This window comes from Phyllobates terribilis, unplaced genomic scaffold, assembly GCF_046119375.1.
Source record: "Phyllobates terribilis strain yellow unplaced genomic scaffold, ASM4611937v1 Scaffold_1__5_contigs__length_1240528914, whole genome shotgun sequence".
NCBI lineage: Eukaryota > Metazoa > Chordata > Amphibia > Anura > Dendrobatidae > Phyllobates > Phyllobates terribilis.
The window spans coordinates 1,195,322,452-1,195,346,031 of NW_027362761.1; positions in this window are offsets into that span (position 1 = coordinate 1,195,322,452).

Consider the following 23,580-nt stretch of genomic DNA (forward strand, 5'->3'; position numbering starts at 1 on the left):
CTACCCGGAGGCTCCGCCATCACAGGTCGTACCTACCCCTTACCCAGAGACTGCCCTGATCACTTGCCGTAACTCCCTGTCCGTTCACCCAGAGACTGCCACCCGCTCCCTTACAAGGGCCGCCCCCTTGTATAGTAGCTCAGAGGTTCCGCCTCCCGGACCCGTTACAGTTTGCTCGGGCCATGGAACCCGGTGGCACCCAAGCTCCCTCGCTCTCGGACCTCTGTCTTGAACTGTCCCGTCAGAGGTCCCAACAGGAGACCATCCTGGGTCACCTGCGGAATGTTAATACTCGCCTGAACACTCTGTCTGATCCACCAACAACCTCCGCCAGTACCATGGTATCCTTTTCCGGACCCCGGCTCTCTGCACCTCCTCGCTTCGGAGGCGACTCCGTCCTGGCTCGGGGCTTCATAAATCAGTGCACCCTGCATTTTGAACTATTATCCCACCAGTTTAACTCCGACCGAGCCAAAATTGCCTTTATCATGTCCCATCTCACCGGGGAGGCCCTGGCCTGGCTAAATCCTCTATGGGAGAGAGGAGATCCCCTGGTGTCCGACTTGCCTGCCTTTCTCATGGCTTTCCGGAAAGCCTTCGACGAACCCGGACGGAGGACCTCATCCGCATCTTCTCTGCTTCGCCTCCGTCAGGGAAGCCTCACCGTGGGCCAATATGCCATACGGTTCCGTACCCTTGCCTCGGAGCTGGCCTGGGATAACGAAGCCCTGGTATCCGTCTTCTGGGAGGGTCTGTCCGGCCGTATTAAAGATGAACTTGCTGGTCGGGACATTCCTACCACTCTCGATGATCTAATAACCCTTGCCACCCGGATTGACCTACGGTTCCAGGAGCGTGCCAAAGAGGTCACCCGTGAGAGAAGGATTCCACGTCTAGCTCCTACTTTCCAGGAACCCGTCATTCCTTCCGTTTCTCCACAGGTACACTCTCCTGAGCCTATGCAGGTCGACCAGACCAAGATGGTCAAATCCCGTCAGGATTTCCGCCGTGCCGAGGGGAGCTGCTTCTACTGTGGCAGTAAGGAGCATCTGATCCGTGCCTGCCCGGAGAGGTCGGGAGAACGCCTGTATCTAGGTTCACTCAGAGGGGTCGATCTAGACAAAAATAAATCCTCTCCATCCCTGCTGTTGTCAGTCTCAATCATCTGCGGGGAGAATCGTTATTCCGAACTAGCCCAACTTGACTCTGGAGCAGCCGGAAATCTTATTTCACAGTCCCTGGTGGAGAAATTCCGCATCCCCACCAAACCTCTGGCTGTACCCTTGTCTGTTGTTGCCGTGGATGGGGGCCTCTTACCTCGCCCCATCCAATTCATCACCGAATCCATTACTCTGCAGGTAGGAATGCTGCATTCAGAGAGTATCTCCTTTCACGTTCTGCCTGGTCTCCCTCACGCCCTCTTGCTAGGTCTGCCTTGGCTCCAGAGACATGCACCCGTGCTTGACTGGCAAACCGGAGAAGTCCTTCACTGGGGACAGGCCTGTCATAAAACCTGCCTGGTTCCCGTCCATTCCGTCCGTCCCTCTCCTATCCCAGCTAATCTACCTGGACTTCCGATTCCTTATTGGTCTAGTGCTGATGTCTTTGTTAAGGAGGAGGCAGAGACATCACCACCTCATAGACCATGTGACTGCCCCATCGATCCCGCCAGAGTAATGCAGGTGGCTCCCGTGAGTCTAAATTGTCTCCCTCCTGGTAAGACGTTCGTATCGGTACCTGATCGGGAGAGAATCCTACACTGGGGTCATTCGTCTAAACTAGCTGACCACGCCGGTCGGAAAAAGACCCTCCAGCTTATTACCCGACACTACTGGTGGCCTAACCTGCACAAGGATGTTATGGACTTTGTTTCTGCCTGTGTATCCTGCGCCCGCAACAAAGTTCCGAGACACCTGTCGGCCGGCCGCCTTCTTCCTCTGCCAGTACCTGCTGCCCCCTGGCAGCATTTAGCGATGGACCCTCCTCAATTCCGTCCTGGGGATAAAGTCTGGCTCTCGTCCAAATATGTCCGACTCAAGATCCCTTCCTATAAGTTAGGGTCTCGGTTCATCGGCCCACTGGTGGTCATCGGTCAGATCAACCCGGTAGCCTATAAATTGAAACTCCCGGCCAACTTACGGATCCCTAACTCCTTCCATGTATCTCTCCTCAAACCTGTGGTACTTAACTCTTTTTCTAAGTCTACAGGTACGCCTCCTGCTCTGGTTTCTGCTGAGGACAAGTTTGAGGTAGAGAACATTCTTGCCAGCAAAAGGGTAAGAGGAAAGACCTTTTTTCTGGTAGATTGGAGGGGGTTTGGTCCTGAGGAGAGAACGTGGGAGCCCCGGGAGAACATCCATGCCCCTCTCATCCTAGCTAAATTTCTGTCTGGCCTAAAAATGGGGGGGCCTAAAGGGGGGGGTACTGTAGCGCTGGCGTCCCTGCCCTCTGCTAGGCAGGGACGCTGCTCCCCTCACCGCTCTGCTCCGTGCCCGGCGTCCTCTCCCCGCTCTGCTGTCAGCGCGCGCTCCGTCCCGGCGTCCTCCTCCTGCTCTGCTCTCGGCGCGCGCTCCTTCCCGGCCCCTGTGCTTAGGGCGCGCGCGCGCGCGCTCCCCTCCTCTTAAAGGGGCCGCGCGCGCCGCCCTAAAGAGTCCCCGGCCAATGGCCGGAGGACTTCATCATATAAAAGGCACCTCCTCCAAAATGGAGGTGCCCGAGCAATGTTGTTTGCACCTGTGTCTCACCTGTGCTTCAGCCCTCAGGTCCCGTTGCCAGTTACCTGCCAGTTACCTGCCAGTTACCTGCCAGTTTCCTGCCAGTTTCCTGCTAGTTACCTGCCTGATTCCTGCCTGAATACTTGTTACCTGCCTGCCTGCCTGAGGTCCGACGGTCTGCCTTACAACTCCGGTCAGTCTGTCTAAGGACCAACTTGTCCGCTCACCTGGGAGCGCACATCAGCTACCTGCCTGCTTGCCTGAGGTCCGACGGTCTGCCTTACAACTCCGGTCAGTCTGTCTATGGACCAGCTTGCCCGCTCACCTGGGAGCGCTTCTCCGTTACCTGCCTGCTTGCCAGCCCGGAGGCTCCGTTGTCACGTGCTGTGACCACCAGCTATCTCAGAGACTCTTGCCCGCTCACCTGGGAGCGCATCTCCGTTACCTGCCTGCTTGCCAGCCCGGAGGTCCCGTTGTCACGTGCTGTGACCACCAGCTATCTCAGAGACTCTTGCCCGCTCACCTGGGAGCGCTTCTCCGTTACCTACCTGCCTGCCAGTCCGGAGGTTCCGCCGTCACGTGCTGTGACCACCTGCTATTCCAGAGACTCTCGCTTGCTCACCTGGGAGCACACATCTACCATCTGCCTGCTAGCCTACCCGGAGGCTCCGCCATCACAGGTCGTACCTACCCCTTACCCAGAGACTGCCCTGATCACTTGCCGTAACTCCCTGTCCGTTCACCCAGAGACTGCCACCCGCTCCCTTACAAGGGCCGCCCCCTTGTATAGTAGCTCAGAGGTTCCGCCTCCCGGACCCGTTACAATTGAGTTGTTTGGTCATACAAAAAGGCGTTATGCATGGCATCAAAAAAACACAGCATTCCAAGAAAAACACTTGCTACCCACAGTAAAACCTGGTGGAGGTTCCATCATGCTTTGGGGCTGTGTGGCCAATGCCGGCACTGGGAATCTTGTTAAAGTTGAGGGACGCATGGATTCCACTCAGTATCAGCAGATTCTTGACAATAATGTTCAAGAATCAGTGATAAAGTTGAAGTTACGCAGGGGATGGATCTTTCAGCAAGACAATGATCCAAAACACCGCTCCAAATCTACTCAGGCATTCATGCAGAGGAACAATTACAATGTTCTGGAATGGCCATCCCAGTCCCCAGACATGAATATGATTGAACATCTGTGGAATCATTTGAAGAGGGCTGTCCATGCTCGGCGACCATCAAACTTAACTGAACTGGAATTGTTTTGTAAAGAGGAATGGTCAAAAAAACCTTCATCCAGGAACTCATTAAAAGCTACAGGAAGCAACTAGAGGCTGTTATTTTTGCAAAAGGAGGATCTACTAAATATTAATGTCACTTTTCTGGTGAGGTGCCCATACTTATGCACCTGTCAAATTTTGTTTGAATGCAGATTGCACATTTTCTGTTAGCACAATAAACCTCATTTCAAGGCAGAAACATTACTGTGTCCAACAGTTATTACATATATCAAACTGAAATAGCTGTTGCAAAAACACCAATTTTTATAAAACAATAAGCTTAAGATTAATAGGGGTGCCCAAACTTTTTCATATAACTGTATATTACGCTTTGGGATGCTCCCTAATTGTCTGAAGTATGGTTTTTTTCTTATTTTGTTTTAATTTTTTCTATGAATAAAAAATTTATATTTTATCCTTAATACTCTTTGTTTTTGTGTGTGGGTGGATTATCCTCTATACAAAAGTTTGGGCATATATCATTTTTTGAGTTGGATGTGATAGTCTTAAACCTATGGTTACCATTGGGACTTTTTGTGGTTGGTAGTAATATATACCATCCTGACAAACTTTGAGGAGGCCACCAAGATGGTGAGTGGCGATGACGCCATCATTAGTGTCAGCATCCCACCACTTGTCTGTCTTTTGCAACGCTCTCTGCAGAGAATTAAAGAGGAGGCATTGCAGCCAGAGTATGATGAGATGGATCAAGAAGCCGTAGCGGGCGATTACACACAGCCCAGCCTCATCTCATCCCAACGTGCATTGGGGGACAATGAGGGAGAGGAGGAGGAGGAGGAGGAGGAGGAAGAAAAGGAGCTGCTATCATGCGTTGTAGACGGTAGTACCTGTACAAGTGTCATACCGTCGGTTCAGCGTGGGTGGCCTGAGGACAGGGGGGAGGAGGAAGAGGAGGAGGAGGAGGAGAGCATGGTCAGTCGTCATCTTGGTGAGGACACGGAAATCTTGCCCGTTACCAGTCTGGCACGCATGGCTGACTTTATGTTACGCTGCCTTAACCGTGACCCTCGCATTGTCAAAATGTTGGGTGACAGTCATTACTGGTTGGTGACACGTGTAGACCCCCGCTACAAAGAGAACTTTCACTCTCTTATTCCTGAGGTGGAGAGGTCTACAAAAATGGGGCAATACCAGAAGGCCCTTGCTGCAGAACTCTTAAAAAAATTCCCATCTGAACACGCTAGCGGCAGAGGTCACAGTTCGTTGCCCAACCAAGGCGTACAGGCGAGAGAGATGCAACTCCAATCCAGCAGAGGCAGGGGAACACTGTCAATGCTCTGGGACAGTTTTCTGACACCCGCCCAGCTTACAGGCCCTGAGGCGCGGGGTACTCTCACAAGAAGTGGAAAGTTTCAAAAGATGGTGAGGGAGTACCTTGCCGATCGTAACAGCGTCCTCCGTGATTCCTCTGTGCCTTTTAATTATTGGGTATCCAAGCTGGACACTTGGAATGAACTCGCTCTGTACGCCTTGGAGGTCCTGGCCTGCCCTGCCGCTAGAGTGTTATTGGAGCGTGTTTTTAGTGCCGCTGGGGGAATTATAACTGATAAGCGCACTCGCCTGTCAACTGACAATGCTGACAAGCTGACCCTTATCAAAATGAACAAGGGCTGGATTGGGCCAGACTTCTCATCACCACCAAATGACAGCAGAGTAACATAAAGTCAAATCCACTGTGTTATTTCGGGAGGTGTATTTACATGCACCGCTTCACACCCACACATGGGTATACGCTTCCTCGTTTCGGTTGTTTAATCTTCTTCTCCTTATCCTCAGCCTCCACCACCACTATACCACCAGGGTGCCAGCATTGCAAGTTCCTCCGTCCAAATTTTCGTCAGCTTTTGCTTGGAAAGCATAAGCAAATACCATGGGACACCCACTCCCCAATAATGGGACTTATGTTTGTAATATGCTGTACTGCATGGCTCTTGTAAGGGGCATTGCAAGTTGCTCCATCCTAATTTTTGGCAGCTTTTGCTGGGAAAGCATAAGCAAATACTATGGGAGACCCACTCCCCAATAATGGGACTTATGTTTGTAATATGCTGTACTGCATGGCTCTTGTAAGGGGCATTGCAAGTTGCTCCATCCTAATTTTTGGCAGCTTTTGCTTGCAAGGCATAAGCAAATACTATGGGACACCCACTCCCCAATAATGGGACTTATGTTTGTAATATGCTGTACTGCATGTGACGCGCCCCCTGTGCCATGTGTACACATGTGTGGGATACCCGGTGCCGGGTCTCTGGGGTCTGTAGTCTCCGTGGCGGTGACCCAGTCCCGTGGCTCAGGCTGGTCAAACCAGTGGCAGTTTTTTTTAGGTTTTGAGGTTAATTGTCCGACTGCGTCACCCGTGGATTGCGGTCAGGGAGTACCACCGCTGCGAGGCAGACCGCTGAGGCTGGTGTTGTGTGCGCAGCATAGAATGGGATAACTCCCCTCGGGAGGAGTATAGCCTCAGGGCAGTGAGTGTGGATGATGGGGGTGATGGTGCAGGAGCGCAGCAGGAACGACTCAGAGTCTTTGCAGTGCAGTTCAGGGTCTTTACTGATGATTATAAGGTAGACCCTCCCGGGAGTACTGGCTAGCATAAGAGGCCTGGTCAGTCTGTGAGCAAGCAGGAGTTCCCCTGGCCAGGTGGAGTTGTAGGCCTCCCCGTCTGTCTGCACTCTTACTGGCTACCTTGCTGTAAGCGGGTAGAAGTAGCCCACGTCCCTGAGTGTACCGTGTAGTGCTCACCCGTATGGCTGGTGACTTGGGGCCTTCTGTTAGCCTCCGCTCCACGACGGCGGTGCTGGTCCCTTGCTTGTGACTGAGCCTCCTGGCTTCTATGGCCAGAGGACCTGAACTCCCCTGCCGGCTTGTTTCTGCTGCTGGATATATAAGTCCTCACAGCTTCGGACTCCTGTGTCCGGTTCCTATTGTCTTCTGCCAGGGCGAGCTCTGCTCAGCGTCCAGCCCCTGGTCTTTAGCTCCTAGCTCCTACAGAGCTCCTTGCTGTTACTTTCCCTTGCTCTCACTCTGACTCTGACTGTTCTCTGACTCACTCAACCCCGCCCCAGATCCAGTTTATAAGGGCAGAATTCTCCCCTCCCAGGACTGGGGCAGGAGGATGTTGCATGTTTAAGGGATCCTGACCAGGAAACTTCCCACTTGCTCTCCGACATAATATCTCTATTACTGTGGTGACCAGACCCCTGGGGTGCCACACATGGCTTTTGTAAGGGGCATTGAAGTTCCTCATAATTTTTGGAAAGCCTTCCATTCACTGCTTAGGCCAACAGTGCACGGGAGACCCAGTTGCTATAAATCGAAAAAAAGGTTTAGTTAACGCCCTCTATCCTCCATGTCATTTCCAAGGGGCATTGGAGTGGCTCGAAATTTTTGGTAGGCATTGCACTCACTGTATGCCCTATAACTGTGTAGCCGAACCGCTCCTTTTGTTACAGAAACATATCCTACAAGACATATCTGGTTGACTGGCCTGATATTGATGTGAATGGTCCCTGTTCCTCCTGCTCTTTCTCCTTTGCCACCACCTCATCCATCATATATCACCTGAAGCTTTGTTTTAACGGGAGTCATAGAACTGGGATAGTAGCAGGAAAACATCCAGAAACCCTCGGAGGAGGTAGGATATGCGCCAAAACGCGGACCACCTCAGGCCTAGCTGCTACTACATACATGCGCTTGCATTCCAAGAAAACAAAGCAGATGCTAACTTCTATCATCATCATCATGCTCCTCACCTAGGCACTCTCAACTCCCCTGATGGAGAAGCCAGGGCCCACCGGAGGAGTCTGGTTCTCTGGTGGGCTCGTCCAATGCTGCCCTAAAGCAGGCCAGGCTAAGAAAAGTGTGGGGGAAGGTGACAGGAGAAATCAGGGCGGCTGGGGACCGAGTATGGACACCTGGCCGCCACCTGGTGGCTGGGGACCGAGCGTGGACACCCGGCCGCCTGGCGGCTGGGGACAGAGTATGGATACCTCGCTGCCGAAGCGGCCATGAGGTAGTGGCCAGCTTCGGCCTCCTCCAAACTAAAAGGCCCCATTTCAAGTGAAAGTTAGCAGTATGGTATTGCAGCCTGCAGGTGGGTGGGTGGTTGGCTGCATATTTTCACTTCCATTGCAAGGAATGTGGGAGGTACAATTCAACACTGCCCTGGGACAAGGACTTGCACGGGGATAGTTGCAAGTCTGCATCTTCTGATGCGGCAAGGATCACTTCTGATGGGCACACTTTTAGGCAGTGACCTGGGTGTCAGAGATGCTTCCAGGGGTCTTCCCCATGCTGTTCCCATGTCTTTTTAGCACTGTATGCATGTGTCACACAGCACATGGCCAGATAAGGTTGTAAAATGTTAAAATGACATTTCCCGGTGAATGCATTTGTCACGGTTGAAAGCAATACAAACGTGCAAAAAAGCATAAAAAATGCTACTTGTGAACATAGCCCAAGGTGTGGAGGATTATTTTTGCTTTTGGTCATTTATTTTACCTTATACACAAGTCTTTACCCTGGAAAGGATGTTCCTTAACCCCTTTCCGACCTGGTCAGTAATAGTACGCACCAGGTCGGGAAGGCCGGTTCAGCGGGTGCTCCGGCGGTGAGCCCGCACTGAAGCGAGCACATGTCAGCTGATTATTGGAATCGCAATCCACCCGCGGCTGTTATCATGTTAAATCTCTGACAGTGGCATTTAACTCGCGTTTCCGGGAGTCCTAAGCCCCGCCCATCAGTGACCCCGTCACGTGATCGTGGGTCACCAATGGGTGGGCATGACAACTCAGGGTCTGCAGCAGACGCCTGTGGTTGTCATGTCTCAATTGCTATGAGCGCCACCTAGTGGTCAGCGCTCATAGCAAGTGAGCATTTCTCCTGCATACAAGCGACCTGCTCATCGCTTGTATGCAGTAGAAGCAATCAGACAACTGCTGCTTCTAGTCTCCTCTGGAGACTATAGAAGGAAGCAGAAAGTGTAAAAAAAAGTTTTTAAAAAAGTAAAAAAAATAAAAAATATATAAAGGTTTAAGTCACCCCCCTTTCGCCCCATTCAAAATAAAATATATATATATAAAAAAAAAACACATACACATATTTGGTATCGTCGCGTTCAGAATCGCCCGATCTATCAATATAAAAGAAGAATTAATACAATCAGTAAACGGCGTAACGAGAAAAAAATTTTAAACGCCAGAATTAAGTTTTTTTGGTCGCTACAACTTTGCAATAAAATGCAATAACGGGCGATCAAAACAACAGATCTACCCAAAATGGTATCAATAAAAACGTCAGCCCGGCATGCAAAAAATAAGCCCTCACCTGGCCCCAGATCACGAAAAATAGAGAAGCTAAGGGTCTCGGAAAATGGCGTCATTTTTTTTTGTTTTTTTAGCAAGCTTTGGATTTTTTTTTCACCACATAAATAAGAAAGAACCTTTACATATTTGGTGTCTATGAACTCGTAACGACCTGGAAAATAATGATGGCAGGTCAGTTTTAGCAATCTGTGAACGTGGTAAAAAAAGGACCCAAAAAACAACTGTGGAATTGCATTTTTTTTTGCAGTTTCACTGCACTTGGAATTTTTTTCCCATTTTCCAGCACACGATATGGTAAAACCAGTGATGGTGTTTAAAAGTACAACTCGTCCCACAAAAAATAAGCCCTCACATGGCCATATTGAACGAAAATTAAAAAAGTTCTGGCTCTGGGAAGAAGGGGAGCAAAAAAGGAAAACACAAAAACAGAAAGACCCATGGTCGTTAAGGGGTTAACATATTTCACAGGAAAGCACTTTCACTTTCGTTTTTGAACGTTTTATTGTGAGCCTGTAAAAGTGGCTTAATACCTCTGACCACGTTGTTGACAGCAGTGACCTGGGGGTCAGAAATGCTTCCAGGGGCGATCCCCATGCTGTCCCCATGTCATTTGAGCACTGTCACTATCGTTTTGGGCACTTTTTAGGCTTTCTACAGACTGCCGGGGGAGCCGCCGCAATAATGTTCGGGTCTCCCATAGACTAACATTGGGCTCGTTGCTCGGGTCGAGCACCCGAGCATTTTAGTGCTCGCTCAACACTAAATGTGACGTCTTGATCTAAAAAAGTGCAAAATAGGTAAATGAAAATAATAAAAAACATTCTTACTTTTTGCTTAAAATTTATGAACCATGAGCAGATTTTGAAAAATTTGGCTAAAAAAATAAACAAAAAAATAAATGTGACTTAAAAAAAATTGCAACTGATGTGTAAGGCCCTTAGTTTTTCTAATTACTAGTTTTTTAGTAATGTTTTTAGTTCGATGTGCATGTTTTATCGTATGTTTGAGAATACTCTACATGATTTTCATATATTTGAGCCTTGGATAAACTTTTTCTTGGTATATTTTATGTCTTAAGGCCCAATTCATTATTGCATTTGACACTTTTTTTTCTAGTTTTTGGTGTTTTTCACCTGTTTTATATTTGTGCCTAATTCTTCTCTTTATTTGTGCCTTTTTTAAAGTCTCTTTTACATGCGCTCGCCAATTTTTTTATGTTTGCGATTTGTAGGTAGAGTTTAGATTTTCCTTTGTTTCTAGCTATTTCATCAACAGTAACTTTTTAAAAAATTTTTTAAAGTTTTCTTGTAAATGCAGATCCCCCTGCAGTGATTTATGTACTCTTGAAATTTTTGCGACACTTTACTGGAATATATGACCTTTTGTTCTACAAAGGTTAAAGAGAATAATAAAATGCACTTTTCATTTTGTGCAAAATTTTTGAACATTCATTTTGAAGAATTTGGTTCAAAAACATCAAACGAATACCACAAAATAATAAAAAGTGGCTTAAAGAATCCCACAAATGATGAATCAATCTATTAATTTAGATTTGGCTTTCATTGTCTCAGTTTGTGATCAAGGAATGGATAAATACACTATGACTAATGACAGAGCAATAAAACTACCATATAATGTACTAGTAGGACTCAGACTAAACTATAGATAAATTCACCATGTACAGATCTGAGTGTCCACCTTTATCTTTTCATAAATTTTGTTTAGAAGTAAATTTCCTGACAACTTTACAGTGTCTTGAAAAATTATTCATACCCTGTGAACTTTTCCACATTTTTTTCTCGCTACACACACAAACTTAAATGTATTTTATTTGGTTTTCATGTGATTCCAACACAAAGTAGCAAGTATTTGTGAAGTGTAATTGAAATTATATATGGTTTCTAATTATTTTAAAAATATAAATCTGGGTCCTGGCTTGTCTCACTCCAATTTCAACACAACCCGCTCTATTCAGCTTCCCAAGTTGACTGACCAGTGAACGCATAACCTGGTTCTAGCCATGGATATACAGGTGCACCTATTTGGGACCATTAGAGCTAGGATTTAACCATAGCCTACTTGGTTTTCTTACTCCCCTACATGGATTTTTGCAAATCGCAAATGAGACTTCTTATGGCTTGCTTGCTTTCAAAAATGGCTTTCTTCTTGCTCCTCTTCCATAAAGGCCAGATTTGTGGAGTATACAACTAACAGTTGTCCTGTGGACAGATTCTCTCCCCCTTGCTGTGGATCTCTGCAGCTCCTCCAGTGACTATGGGCCTCTTGGCTGCCTATCTAATGAGTGCTCTCCTTGCTCAAGATGTCAGGTTAGGTGGACCGCTATGCAGTTGTGCCATACTGCTTACATTTTTGGATGATAGATTGAACAGTGCTCTGTGAGATGTTCAGAGCTTTGGCTTTTTTTTTCAAAGCTGGTCATCTTGTGCCACTCATTTTGAGATAAATTGTGACAAGAGGAAAGGTTAGAGAGTAGTGTTGAGCATTCCGATACTGAAATATCGGGTATCGGCCGATATTCGCGGTATCGGAATTCCGATACTTAATTCCGATACTTTTACAATATCGAATACCCGAATCGGAAGATCCCATAATGCCTGCGCTCTGCAGTGTCTCTGAAGTATTACAAGCTGGATGGCAGCGCTCAGCTGAGATCCAGCCTGTCATCAGAATGCCATCCCAGCGTGGGAGAATTCTCCTGATCGTTTAACAGCCGGCGGACTGTAAAAAGTCACCGGCTTTTAAACAATCACACAGCCCCATGCTGCTTCCCCGCAGCCTCCCACCCCGATCCTCCGCTCCGCCCGCCACCTCCCATCCTGATCGTAAGTTAGGACTGGGCGGGGAGCGCAGCACCAAGGAGCGGAGAGCGAAGGACCCGGGCGGGGAAGCCGGCAGTGAAAAGACTTCACCGCCGGCTTTCCCGTTCTGTGAAGCGCTTTCCCGCCGGTCATTTCAAATAAACAGCTGAGGTATCAGGTGATGCCGATCAGCTGTTCATTTGAAGTTGCCGCGGTGCCCTCAGAGGGTTCACGTGAGTTCATGCTTGACTGCATTGCATGAACTCACATGAACTTTCCCACGGTCGCACAGGTCAGCCTCACCTCCCAGACCATCAGACCGTCATGATTGGTGTGTGCGGGGTGTCTGTGCGATGTCTGCGGGTGTGCGTGGTGTCTGTGCGATGTCTGCGGGTGTGTGCGGTGTCTGTGCGATGTCTGCGGGTGTGTGCGATGTCTGCGAGTGTGTGCGGTGTCTGTGCGATGTCTGTGAGTGTGTGCGGTGTCTGTGCGATGTCTGCGGGTAAGTGCGATGTCTGCGAGTGTGTGCGGTGTCTGTGCGATGTCTGCGAGTGTGTGCGGTGTCTGTGCGATGTCTGCGGGTGTGTGCGGTGTCTGTGCGATGTCTGCGGGTGTGCGCAGTGTCTGTGCGATGTGTGCGGGTGTGTGCGTGCAGGCAGACATAGGCCGATGTGACACTACTACTCCCATCGGCCTATGTCTGTCCCCCGTCCACTCGTGCCAGCAGGATCAGCTCGATGGGAGCAGTAGTTCCCATCAGCCTGATTCTGCTATTTAAATTGCCCTACTGTGTCCCCAATAAATTTTAAATACATGTCATTGGTGGCCAGTGGTTGCCTACAATAAATTAGTTTATACATTACCTGTCCCCGCCGATCGCCACCTAAAATAAAGTAAGAAATAAAAAACGACACCTATACTCACCTAGACACCTAATTCCCCGAAGCCATCGATCTCCTGTAATAAAATATAAAATAATAAACCACAACCTTATCCTTACCCCTCCGTAGTAGTCCACGAGTGTCCCATGATGATCTCCAGTTTAGAGCAGCCACATAGAATGTGACCACTCTGAACCGCTGCCGCCGCTAGAATGACGGGGCCGTAAAGCAGCCCCGTCATTGCATAAGCGTGTTCGCTGGAGTTCAGGCAGCGCTGCTCCGGTTAGCTCCTTTACGGCCCTGCTGTATCGTGAGAAATTCCCACGGTACAGCAGTGCCGTAAAGGAGGTCTCCGGAGCTGCGCTGCCTGAATGCACTCCGGTGACCTCAGTCAGTGGCTCCCGCTGCCGGGAGCGGACGTGTTCCCGGCAGTGTGAGCTTACAGCAGCCATGCACAGCTGTCACCATCTCCAGATGTGACAGCTGTGCATGGGAGATCAGCGCAGGAACGTGGACAGGTAACTATTTTTTTTTAGTTAACTAAGAATTAAATAAAATGGTGTGTTTATTTCAAATAAATTATTTTTTTCTGGGTGTAGTGTGTTTTTTTCTTTTTAACACTTTGTAGGTTAGTAATGGGGGTGTCTTATAGACGCCCATCATTACTAACCTGGGCTTCATGGCAGCTGGCGCTGACATGAACCCCAGCCCTATTACCCCCTGCCACCGCACCAGGGCAGTGGGAAGAGCGAGGCTAAGTGCCAGAATTGGTGCATCCTATGGATGCGCCATTTCTGGGGCGGCTGACGGGTGGTGTTTCTAGCCTGGGAGGGGGCCAATATTCATGGCACCCTTCCTGGGCTATTAATATCAGCCCCCAGCTGTCTGCCTAGCCTTTGCTAGCTATTAAAATAGGGGGGACCCCACGTCATTTTTTTGGGGGGTCCCCCATTTTAATAGCTAGTAAAGGCTAGGTATTCAGCTGGGGGCTGATATTAGTAGTCTGGGAAGCTCCGTGGGTATTACCCCCTTCCCAGGCTTCAAACATCTGCCCCAGCCGTCTGCTTAACCTCCGCTAGAGACTAAAATTATGGGGGATCCCACGCCAATTTTTTTTTTAAATTAATCCTTTATTTTAACACTAAATGACATTTGAGGAGTTAATAAAGATGCAGACCCTAAATTATTATTTATTTTTTAATTAATTTTTCCCAAAAATTTTGACGTGGGCTTTGCCATACTTTTGTATGCCAGCCAGGTACAGCATCCAGCTTCTATGAACGCGCCATTTTCCGGGGCGGCTGCAGACTGCAATTTGCAGTGGGGGGGGGGGCCCAGAAAGCTTGGGCCTCCCTGCGCTGCAGATTCCAGCCCCCAGCTGCCTAGCTGGTGGTTGGGGGCAGTCCGTTCCTGCCTGCTGTACCTGGCTGGACACAAATATAGTGCGAAGCCCCACGTCAATTTTTTTTTAATTAAGTCATGAATTTCCTGAAATAATTAAAAAAAAATTGACGTGGGGCTTCGCACTATATTTGTGTCCAGCCAGGTACAGCAGGCAGGAACGGGCTGCCCCCAACCACCAGCTGCCTATTTGTACCTGGCCGGACACAACAATATCGGGAAGCCCTTTTTTAAAAAAAATATTTCATGAAATAATTAAAAAAAAAAAATACGTGGGGCTTCTCCCTATTTTTGTGTCCAGCCAGGTACAACTAGGCAGCTGGGGGATGGAATCTGCAGCACAGGGAGGCCCAAGCATTCTGGGCCTCCCCCCCACTGCAAATTGCAGTCCGCAGCCACCTCAGAAAATGGCGCGTTCATAGAAGCTGGATGCTGTACCTGGCTGGCATACAAAAATATGGCAAAGCCCACGTCAAAATTTTTGGGAAAAATTAATTACAAAATAAATAATAATTTAGGGACTGCATCTTTATTAACTCCTCAAATGTCATTTAGTGTTAAAATAAAGGATTTATTTAAAAAAAAAATTGGCGCGGGATGCCCCATAATTTTAGTCTCTAGCGGAGGTTAAGCAGATGGCTGGGGCAGATGTTTGAAGCCTGGGAAGGGGGTAATACCCACGGAGCTTCCCAGACTACTAATATCAGCCCCCAGCTGAATACCTAGCCTTTACTAGCTATTAAAATGGGGGACCCCCCCAAAAAAATGACGTGGGGTCCCCCCTATTTTAGTAGCTAGCAAAGGCTAGGCAGACAGCTGGGGGCTGATATTAATAGCCCAGGAAGGGTGCCATGAATATTGGCCCCCTCCCAGGCTAGAAACACCAGCCGTCAGCCGCCCCAGAAATGGCGCATCCATAGGATGCGCCAATTCTGGCACTTAGCCTCGCTCTTCCACGCTGCCCTGGTGCGGTGGCAGGGGGTAATGGGGCTGGGGCTCATGTCAGCGCCAGCTGCCATGAAGCCCAGGTTAGTAATGATGGGCATCTATAAGACACCCCCATTACTAACCTACAAAGTGTTAAAAAGAAAACACACACTACACCCAGAAAAAAATAATTTATTTGAAATAAAACACACAATTTTATTTAATTCTTAGTTTATTAAAAAAAAATAGTTACCTGTCCACGTTCCTGCGCTGATCTCCCATGCACAGCTGTCACATCTGGAGATGGTGACAGCTGTGCATGGCTGCTGTAAGCTCACACTGCCGGGAACACGTCCGCTCCCGGCAGCGGGAGCCACTGACTGAGGTCACCGGAGTGCATTCAGGCAGCGCAGCTCCGGAGACCTCCTTTACGGCACTGCTGTACCGTGGGAATTTCTCACGATACAGCAGGGCCGTAAAGGAGCTGACCGGAGCAGCGCTGCCTGAACTCCGGCGAACCCACTTATGCAATGACGGGGCTGCTTTACGGCCCCATCATTCTAGCGCCGGCAGCGGTTTAGAGCGGTCACATTCTATGTGGCTGCTCTAAACTGGAGATCATCGTGGGACACTCGTGGACTACTACGGAGGGGTAAGGATAAGGTTGTGGTTTATTATTTTATATTTTATTACAGGAGATCGATGGCTTCGGGGAATTAGGTGTCTAGGTGAGTATAGGTGTAGTTTTTTATTTTTTACTTTATTTTAGGTGGCGATCGGCGGGGACAGGTAATGTATGAACTAATTTATTGTAGGTAACCACTGGCCACTAATGACATGTATTTAACATTTATTGGGGACACAGTAGGGCAATTTAAATAGCAAGATCAGGCTGATGGGAACTACTGCTCCCATCGAGCTGATCCTGCTGGCACGAGTGGACGGGGGACAGACATAGGCCGATGGGAGTAGTAGTGTCACATCGGCCTATGTCTGCCTGCACGCACACACCCCCAGACATCGCACAGACACCGCGCACACCCGCACACACCCGCAGACATCGCATAGACACCGCACACACTCGCAGACATCGCACAGACACCGCACACACCCGCAGACATCACGCAGACATCGCACAGACACCGCACACACTCGCAGACATCGCACAGACACCGCACAGACACCGCACACACCCGCAGACACCGCACAGACACCGCACACACCCGCAGACACCGCACAGACACCCCACACACCGCGCACACCCGCACAGACACCCACACACACCAATCATGACCGGTCTGGGAGGTGAGGCTGACCTGTGCGGCCGTGGGAAAGTTCATGTGAGTTCATGCAATGCAGTCAAGCATGAACTCACATGAACCCTCCGAGGGCACCGCGGCGACTTCAAATGAACAGCTGATCAGCATCACCTGATACCTCAGCTGTTCATTTGAAATAACCGGCGGGGAAGCGCAGCACAGAACGGGAAAGCCGGCGGTGAAGACTTTTCACTGCCGGCTTCCCCGCCCGGGTCCTTCGCTCCCCACTCCTTGGTGCTGCGCTCCCCGCCCGGTCCTAACTTACGATCGGGATGGGAGGTGGCGAGGGGAGCGGAGGATCGGGGTGGGAGGCTGCGGGGAAGCAGTATGGGGCTGTGTGATTGTTTAAAAGCCGGCGGCTTTTTACCGCGCGCCGACTTTTAAACAATCAGGAGAATTCTCCCACGCTGGGATGGCATTCTGATGACTGGCTGGATCTCAGCTGAGCGCTGCCATCTAGCTTGTCATACTTCAGAGACACTGCAGAGCGCAGGCATTATTGGAACTTCCGATTCCGGTATTCGATATTGTAAAAGTATCGGAATTAAGTATCGGAATTCCGATACCGCGAATATCGGCCGATACCCGATATTTCAGTATCGGAATGCTCAACACTACTCAACACTATTAGAGAGGGCACATCTAAGATATAAATTATTACACCATAAACCCTCCATAAGTATATTTCCAAAGGCAGCAGTTGCTACAGAACAAATTTGGTATTACCCTGTAGCTAGGTACACACATGGTCAAAATTGCTGGTACCCCTCGTTTAATGGAAGAAAAACCCACAATGGTCACAGAAATAACTTGAATCTGACAAAAGTAATAATACATTAAAAATCTATGAAAATGAACAAATCAAAGTCAGTCATTGCTTTTCAACCCCGCTTCCACAGAATTAAAAAAAAATAATAAACTCGTGAAATAGGCCTGGACAGAAATAATGGTACAATGGTAACATGGTGTGTACCACACTTAACATGGACCAGAGGAAGCAAAGGAAAGAGTTGTCTCAGGAGATTATAAAGAAAATTATAGACAAGCATGTTAAAGGTAAAGATTATAAGACCATCTCCAAGCAGCTTGATGTTCCTGTGACTACAGTTGCTCATATTATTCTGAAATTTATGATCCATGGGACTGTAGCCAACCTCCTTGGACGTGGCAGCAGGAGGAAAATTGATGACAAATCAAAGAGAGTGATAATACGAATGGTAGCAAAAGAGCCGAGGAAAACTTCTAAAGAGATTAAAGGTGAACTTCAAGCTCAAGGAACATCAGTGTCAGATCGCACCATCCATCGTTTTTTGATCCAAAGTGGACTTCATGGAAGATGACAAAGGAAAACACCATTGTTGAAAAAAAATCATAAAAAAGCCAGACTGGAATTTGTCAAACTACATGTTGACAAGCCACAAAGCTTCTGTGAGAATTTCCTATAGACAGATGAGACAAACATTGAAGTTTTTGGCAAGGCACATCAGGTCTTTGTTCACAGACAGAAAAATGAAGCATATCAAGAAAAGAACACTGTCCCTTCTGCGAAACATGGAGGAGGCTCTGTTATGTTCTGGGGCTGCTTTGCTGCACTTGGCGCAGGGTGTCTTGAATCTGTGCAGGGTACAATGAAATCTCAAGACTATCAAGGGATTCTAGAGAGAAATGAGCTCCCCAGTGTCAGATAGCTTGGTCTCAGTCGCAGGTCATGGGTCTTGCAACAGGATAATGACCCAAAACACACAGCTAAATCACCCAAGAATGGCTAAGAGGAAAATATTGGACTGTTCTGAAGTGGCCTTCTCTGAGCCCTGACATAAATCCTATTGAGCATCTTTGGAAAGAGCTGAAACATGCCGTCTGGAAAAGGCAACCTTCAAACACGAGACAACTGGAGCAGTTTGCTCATGAGGAGTGGCCAAAATACCTGTCGAGAAGTGCAGAAGTCTCATTGACAGTTACTGGAATCGTTTGATTGCAGTGATTGCCTCAAAAGGTTGTTCAACAAAATATTAAGTTAAGGTGAACCATCATTTCTGTCCAGGTCTATTTCATGAGTTTAATTTTTTTTTAAATTCTGTGGAAGCAGAAAAGCAATGTCTGACTTTCATTTGTTAATTTTCAAAGATTTTTTGTTCATTTTTCAAAGATTAAACAAACTTGCTTCCAGGTCATCTGTTTTGCAAACAGTGTTCACCATTTGTATCTGTGCCATTTATATTCTGGCTGCTACAATCATCCACATTCACCGTTCTCCCACAAATTCGGCACACTTCATCCATATTAACCCCTCACTCCTCTCTTCTCCTATGTACAGCTGTCATGCTCTCTTCACAATGTTATACCACGCAGATCCATTCATTCCCACCATACAACACAGGAAATGCTCTCACAAATTACTCAACCATCTGCTCACTCTTTGTATCTTCCTTCTATTAGTCGCAGGTGATATTTCTCCCAACCCAGGACCCTCCAGTAATAATAACACTAACTCTTTCCCTGTTACATTCAGAAACCCTGTTAATCTCATTAATATTCTCTGCATATCTTCTGTCTCATTCAACTGTCCCCTTTGGAATGCGCTCTCAGCTTGTAATAAACTCTCTTACATCCATGACTTTTTCCTTTCTAATTCCCTCAACCTTCTGGCTCTCACTGAAACCTGGATCCAGCAGTCGGACACCACCGCCGCTGCAGCTCTCTCCTATGGTGGCCTATATTTCTCTCATACCCCGCAACCTGACAAGAGATCAGGGGGAGGTGTTGGTCTGCTTCTTTCAACAAAATGTACTTTTCAGGTTATGCCCCCTGAACCCTCCCTTATCTTCCCGTCTTTTGAGGCCCACACAGTCAGACTCTGCAGGCCCTTCTCCCTGCGAGTGGCAGTTGTCTATCGCCCTCCTGGTCCCCCCCCGTCAATTCCTGGATCACTTTGCTGCCTGGCTTCCAAATTTTCTATCCTGCGACATCCCCATGATAATCATGGGAGATTTTAACATCCCAATTGGCGATTCTCTTTCCCCATCTGCCACGCATCTTTTATCACTAACCTCCTCCTTCGGCCTTTCACAGCTTGCTAATTCTCCTGCACATGAAGACGGGAACACATTGGACCTGATCTTCTCCCGGCTTTGCCCAGTACATGACTTTACTAACTCTCCCCTTCCACTCTCTGACCATATTCTTCTTTCATTCTCTGTCAAGAACTGTGACTCTACTCAAGACACTCCCACCATCCACACTTATAGAAATTTACGCACCATTAACACCCAGAAATTTATAAAATGGTTGCAATCATCATTGGCCCCAATCTCCTCACTCTCATGTCCCGACTCTGCATTGAAGCATTATAACAAAATAATGCTATGCCCCCTGGATGAAGCCGCACCTCCTACACAAAGAAAAATTCAGCATAGACAGCGACAACCCTGGCACACGCCTCAAACACGTCTTCTCCAGAGGAATTCCAGGTGCGCTGAACGGCTGTGGAGAAAATCAAATCTGCCCGAAGATTTCCTCCATTATAAATTTATGCTGAAAACATATAACTCTGCCCCTCACCTCTCCAAACAAACCTACTTAAACAACCTCATCATCTCACTTTCCAATAATCCTAAACGACTCTTTGAAACGTTTCATTCTCTCCTCAATCAAACAACACAGGCCCTGACCACCGACCTCAGCGCTGACGATCTGGCCAATTATTTCAAAGAAAAAATTGACCATATCCGACAGGAAATTTTCTCCCAATCACCAAATGTTATGCATGCTCTCCCCCGCCACATTGTATCTTGCTCACTTTCTGACTTCGAACCAGTCACGGAAGATGAAGTGATCAGGCTCCTTGCATCTTCACACCCTACCACCTGCACCAGTGACCCTATTCCCTCACATCTCCTTCAGTCCCTTGCTCCAGCTGTCACCACTCACCTAACTAAAATTTTCAACCTTTCCCTGTCATCTGGTATCTTTCCCTCTTCTTTTAAACACGCTAGCATACAATCATTACTTAAAAAACCATCCCTTGACCAGAACTGCACGGCCAACTACAGACCTGTTTCCAATCTTCCCTTTATCTCTAAACTCCTGGAACGCCAGGTCCACTCCCGTTTCATCCGCTATCTCTCAGACAACTCTCTTCTTGACCCTTTACAAGCTGGTTTCCGCTCTTTACATTCTACTGAAACTGCCCTCACTAAAGTCTCTAATGATTTACTAACAGCTAAATCTAATGGTCACTGCTCCCTGCTGATTCTCCTGGATCTCTCTGCAGCATTCGACACTGTGGATCACCAGCTCCTCCTCACTACGCTCCGCACTATTGGCCTCAAGGACACTGTTCTCTCCTGGTTCTCCTCCTATCTCTGTGACCGCTCCTTCTCTGTGTCTTTTGCCGGCTCCTCCTCCTCCCTACTTCCCCTTACTGTCGGGGTTCCTCAAGGATCAGTCCTAGGCCCCCTTCTTTTCTCCTTATACACTGCTCCTATTGGACAAACAATCAGTAGATTCAGTTTTCAGTACCATCTCTATGCTGATGACACCCAATTATACACCTCTTCTCCGGACATCACCCCTACATTACTACAAAAGACCAGTGATTGTCTTTCTGCTGTGTCTAAAATTATGTGCTCCCTCTACCTAAAACTGAATTTGTCAAAAACTGAACTCCTCGTCTTTCCTCACTCCACTAACCTACCTGTGCCCGATATTGCCATTTCCATTTGTGGCTCAACCATTACTCCCCAGCAACAAGCCCGCTGTCTTGGGGTCATTTTTGATTCAGATCTTTCTTTCACTCCTCACATCAAATCACTCGCTCGTTCATGTCAACTACACCTCAAAAACATCTCAAGAATCAGGACTTTTCTCACCTTTGACTCTGCAAAATCTCTTACTGTAGCTCTTATTCATTCTCGTCTTGACTATTGCAACGCTCTACTAATCGGTCTCCCTGTTACTAAACTCTCCCCTCTCCAATCCGTCCTTAACGCAGCAGCCAGGATCCTATTCCTCGCCAACCGCTACACCGATGCCTCTTTCCTGTGCCAGTCATTGCATTGATTGCCTATCCAATAGAGAGTTCAATTTAAACTTATCACGCTTACCCACAAAGCGCTCCATGCTTCAGTACCCCCCTACATCTCCTCTCTTGTCTCAGTCTACCACCCTACACGTGCCCTCCGTTCTACAAATGACTTAAAACTAAAATCCTCTATAATCCGAACTTCCCACTTTCGTCTCCAAGATTTCTCGCGTGCTGCGCCAATTCTTTGGAATGCACTACCCAGGACAATTTGATTAATTCCCAATACCCACAGTTTCAAGCGAACCCTAAAAACACATTTCTTTAGACTGGCGTATAGCCTAAACACACTATCTGTCCGTCCCAGTTTTCCCCCATATTAAAATCTTCTTCAACTTCAGGTTCATACCAACCATGCACTTAATAGCCTCTGTCAGGACTGTACACATACTGGCAGGCGACCAGTCCATGTATTATTATTTATCATATTTAGTATATCAAGGCTGCATTATACAATATATGTACTTTTTACCTTTTGTGTCTCCCCCATTTCCTCATAGTCTGTAAGCTTGCGAGCAGGGCCCTCACTCCTTTCGATATGAGACATGCTTATTCTGTATTGTCTGTATAAGTCCCCCCTAAAATTTGTAAAGTGCTGCGGAATATGTTGGCGCTATAAAAATAAAAACTATTATTATTATTATTTTTAATTTATTATTACTTTTGTCAGATTCAAGTTATTTCTGTGACCATTGTGGGTTTTTCTTTAATTAAACGAGGGGTACCAACAATTTTGAACACGTGTGTACATGGCTGCTCATGGAATACATGTATGACTTCTATTCTGGCTCATAAAGGGGGTCTTCATAATAGATAATGGTTGTCTTCATAAGATAACTGTTACAGCCAAGTGTAATTTGGAGAATATGTCCAAGGCCACATATGAGAACCCGACAACATATTTTTTGTCTTTTTTAGACTAGTTAGATTAATATGTAAAATATATATTCTTTTATCTGTTTGACTTTTACATGGAATACAAAATCTATTACAGATTCACGTAAAAAAATCCATGTTCTTTTCGATCACTCATTTTCAACATTTTCGGCTTTTCAATTTCCATGTCACATAAAAGACAAAATTACTGTATTATAATAAAAGTCTGTAAAAATCTGTCCCGGTGTTCCAGACTGTGTACAGCATAGTGACATGGGCATATATTTAAAGAGGATGTCTCGTTGGAAATAAAATGCTCATATAGGTTGCTATATTATTCTGAGTTAAAGGTGACTTCTTTTTAGGATCAGAAAAATTAAGATACATTACATGGCCAACTCATTGCAGTGAAAAAAAATATGTGCAATGCCTAATTCTTCCATTGGTGGCGCCAAAGAGAAAATCAACACTTGCTTCCACTTTCCACAAGCGATTACAGCTGATTGCTGGTCTCAGCAGAAGAACTTTGTATGATCAGTTTATGGTCCAGAAAACATTCTTATTCAAAAAGGTGAACCCTCTTAAATGATTAACAAACTTTGCATAAATCAATTATACAAATGAATTTAAAAAAAAGCATTGCAATATATGTAAAAAAATTACTTCTTCCTCACCTTTACTCCCACTCTGGAAATCCTCTGGAATCTGTGGTTGTCAAAACAGGACTTGCAAGCTCACTGAGGAATCAGATTACAGCTGCCTATTATAGTCTATGAAGAAGGTTGAGGAAGGGAATAGCAGAGAAGAGCACAGACTTTTGTTGTTGATGTTTATCTCCTCCAAGTACAGGATTCTCTGCTCATTACCTTTTTATAGTGTCTTCCATGCTCCAGCTGCTTCTGAACACATGATACATAGAAATAGGAGAGCAAGAA